Source organism: Pteropus vampyrus, unplaced genomic scaffold, assembly GCF_000151845.1.
Source record: "Pteropus vampyrus isolate Shadow unplaced genomic scaffold, Pvam_2.0 Scaffold18, whole genome shotgun sequence".
NCBI lineage: Eukaryota > Metazoa > Chordata > Mammalia > Chiroptera > Pteropodidae > Pteropus > Pteropus vampyrus.
Window position 1 is genome coordinate 3,725,881 of NW_011888799.1, and position 4,348 is coordinate 3,730,228.

Below are 4,348 nucleotides of genomic sequence, written 5' to 3' on the forward strand. Positions count from 1 at the left end.
CCAGCCACCCTACAACTTTTGGTTGGAGCATTTAATCTATTTACTTTTAAAATAATTGTTGGTACACATATAATTATTGGCATTTTGTGATTCATATTTTTTATCTTTTTTTTTTTCTTTTTCATTCTTTTTCTTTAACATTTCTCATAGTACTAGTTTGGCGTTGGTGGACTCCTTTAGCTTTTTCATTATCTGTGTAGCTCTTTATCTGCCCTTCAATTCTAAATGATAGCTTTGCTGAGTAATCTTGGTTGTAGATCCTTGCTTTTTATCACTTTGACTATTTCATGCCAATCTCTTGGCCTGCAAAGTTTCGGTTGAGAAATCAGCTGACAATCTAACAGGAGCCTCCTTGTAGGTAACTAACTGTTTTTGTCTTGCTGCTTTTAAGAGTCTCTCTTTGTCTTTAACGTTTAGCATTTTAATTATGATGTGTCCTGGTAAGGGCTTCTTTGGATTCATCTTGTTCGGGACTCTATACTTCCTGGGCTTATATGTCTATTTCTTTCACCAGGAAAGGGAGGTTTTCTGTCATTATTTCTTCAAATAGGTTTTAAATTCCTTGAGCTCTCTCTTTTTCTTCTGGTACTCCTATGATGCAGAAGTTGGTACACTTGATGTTGTCCTAGAAGCCCCTTAAACTACTCTCATTGTTTGGATTCCTTTTTCTTTTTGCTGTTCTGATTAGCTGTTTTCTTCTATCTTATCTCCCAAATATGATTTGATTCTCTGCTTCATTTATCTACTATTGATTCTCTCTAATGTATTCTCCATTTTATTTACTGTATTCTTCATTTCTAACTTTCTTTTTTTGTTTTCTATTTCCATTTTTATGTTTCCTATTTTTTTGTTGTTGTTGAAGCTCTCACTAAGATCATTGAGCATCCTAACCAGTATTTTGAACTCTGCATCTGGTAGATTGCTTGTCTCCATTTTGTATAGATCTTTTTCCAGAGCTTTGTTCTATTCTTCCATTTGGATCATGTTCCTTTATCTCTTTGCTTTGACAGTCTCCCTGTGTTTGCTTCTATGTATTAGGTAGAGCTGCTATGTCTCCTGCTGTTAGTAGCATGGCCTTATGTAATAGGTGTCCTGTGGGGCCCAGTAGCACAGTCTCCCTGGTGATCTGAGCCAAGTGCTCCAGGTGTATCCCTTGCATGAGTTGTGTGTGCCTTCCTATTGTAGTTGAACCTTGATTGCTTTTGGCACATCAATGAGAGAGATTTACTTTCAGGCTGATTGGTTGTGAGGGCTGGCTGTGACTACAGTGAAGGAGCTGTTGTTCAATGGTTAACCCTATGGAGCAAGATTCACTTTAGAAGGGCTCTGGTGCCTGCTTAATCTGGGGAGCCAGGTGTGGGGCTGGAACCCTTCACCTCTCAGAGGGGACCTCCACAGCTGAGCTATTCCTCCTGATTTTTAGTTGCCACATGTGGTTGTGGAACCAGCCAGTTCCACGTCTCCTCCCCTTCTACCAGTCTCACATGGCTCCTTCCATATAACCTTAGTTATAGGACTTCTGCTTAACTAGAGTTCAGGCAGTTCTCAATGATGGTTGTTCTATAGTTTAATTATAAATTTGATGTGGTCATGAGAGGAGGCAAGCACAGTCTTTGCCTTCTGCATCATCTTGACCAGAAGCTCTGAAACTGAGATTTCAACTGCCAGGTTGCAGTCTCAATGCTGCTGCTTTCTAGCTGTGTGCTCTTGGGTGCACTGCTTCTCTAAGGTCAGTTTCTTAATCTACAAAAGTGGAATACTGGTCGACACATCCAGTTCCTAAAGCTGGCATGAGGACTGGGTGAGAGAATGTACATGGAGTGTGCATTCAGTGAGGAACACCCTGCAGGCACTCAGTGGCTCCATAAGTGCTGTGCTTCTAGCCCCTGGGCTGACTTAGGGGAAGGTGGCCTGGTACGGGACTGGATGGCCCACTTCTGGTATTTAGGGCTCCCTGGAGTCTATGGAAAACTGTCTTCTCTGCCCAAACAGAGCTCAAAACCTAGAATTAATCTTGACCCAATTTCTGTGCAGTCAAGCATGTCCTCTGTGTTTGGTTCCTCATTTTGACAGAAAATGGCCTAAAGAATCATGTCCCTGTGATCTGTAGCCACATCCTCTGATGAGAGCTTGGAACAGAGGCCATGTTCCTTTAGTAGAAAAGTGAGTTAGGGAATCATGCACATGTACCTCTATGACTGTCTAGGCCTTAATAGTAATTATTTACAAAGTGTTGCCAAACCACTTTCTGGAGGCCTATTTTAATAGTGCTCATTTGCAGTTAGCACATTGAGTGTTGATATAGAACTAAATGCTGCCTGAGAGAAACAGTTGGATCTACCCACTCTCCAGTAAGCTTATTCAAAGGGCAATCTTCACTTAATGCTCTGTGACATCGAACTGAATATTACAGCTCCAAGGATTGTATTGGTAAAACAAAAAGCCTATATTTTTAAAGTCTAGAAAGATAAATACCAAACTTCCACCAGTAGTTACCTCTGGAAAACATATTGTGTGGGAGTGTGGGAGTAGGGTGGGGTAAGATACACAAGGAGAGGGGTAAGAAAATGCATTTGTATTTTACTCCGGATACTGAAGCAGTGCTTGAATCTGTTATGATGAGGATGTTTCCAGATATTTCAGATATTTCTTGGGTTAAAAAATTTAATAAAATAAGATCAAAGAAAAAATGTACCAAACAGTGTTGTTCCTTGGAATAAACAGGATCATGGAAATAAACATGTGCCTGGTCCTTACTAGACAGAAAAGTGGTTACTCCTTATTGAGTCCTGATGAGATATCAGGTGTTATTAGACATATTATCTTATTGAGTGACCAGATGACCCTCTCGGGTAAGTATTATTTGTCCCATATGCAGATGAGGAAAGTCAGGGTACAGGTGAAACGACACTCCAAGTCCTCACCTATGCATTTCCCAGAGGAAAGCAAAGAATCTCACCAAGGAGACTCTGCCTTCCCTACCTGGGACTCAGAGAGAACTGTGTAGCATGTGTTCACCATTATTGTGAGCAAAATGCCAGGAAAATTAGAAATCCTGCTAATTCTACCTCACTGGAATGAGTCTGGGAGGTGATAAACCTTCCAGAGGAGGAACAGCAGGAGGTCCTGGCCTCAAAGGGGAGCCAGCCAGCTTTCTCCTTTTCAGTGGGCACTCTGAGAACATCCCAAACAGAGGTCTTGGCAGTTTTGCCTCCAAGGACTGTCCTGCATCTACTGGCCAGGGAATAATGGAGTGGGGGGTCTGAGTAGGGTCCCTTCTCCCCAGAATCTGGGGCTGGCAGCCAGCAAACTCACAACTATCCTCTCCCAAAGCAAAGATGAATGTGTAGGAGCAGCTAGCGGTGTATAAACCACCCAAAGGTTATAACTCCCTCCAGCCTGGTTGTGCTGAATTCAGGGCTCTGCTTTTACAGCTAATTCCCTCTCTACTCCCTGCTTCCTCTTCTGCCTTCCCCACAGCTAGAGGCAGATGGATATCTTAACCCTGACTCCACCCCTCATCTTGAAGAGAACAAGTCCTACTGGAAGTGCTGTCCAAGTGGCCATGCCAACCTCAGCTCTGAGACCCCTGTATCCTCCGCTGGGGGGCCTGTCTGCCTCTCTTGCTCAGCATCCCTGGAAGTCCCTTGAGACTGTCTCTTTCCCTACCCCACCCCCAAGCCTCCTAGTCACTGGGTGGCAGATAGCCAAAGACCTCCCACCACTCTTCAGTCGTGTTTACAACCCAATTACGTTGGACTCCTGTGGCTACAGACAGCCAGAGATTTCTCTCATCTTGTTAGGATTCCAGGGGCGGGGGACTTTGGATTCAAGAGTTTAAGGGATTCATCAACACTCTCAGCCTCCGAACCCCACTTGAGTCATTACTCCACCTTGTGGCCATTTCTGGAATTGCACACTAGAAAGGAAAGCTGATCCAGAGAGGCGCTTGGCCCTGCTGATAAGGAGGCCTTGGGATGGGAGGTGCTTAAAAATAATATCATTGATGGCGATGACGATAACGACTATGATGATGAGTCAGGGAGAGTGAAATCACTTGCCTATTCCCACTTTCAGCTCACATCATCTCCTCAAAGAGGCTTTCCCCAACAACCATATTTAAAATAAAACCCACCCTAATTAACACTTATCATCACCTAACATATTATTAATTTAAAAAAATTGTTGATAGTGTAAGCCCCATGAGGGCAGGGACTTGTTTTTCTTCATTGACATTTCCTCCGTGGCTAAGAGTAGGTACTCAGTAAATATTTGGGGAATGAAGGAGTTAATAAATGAATCCCTTATTTGCCCCTGTGCGCAATAGTCCTCCAACCCCTAGCAAGAC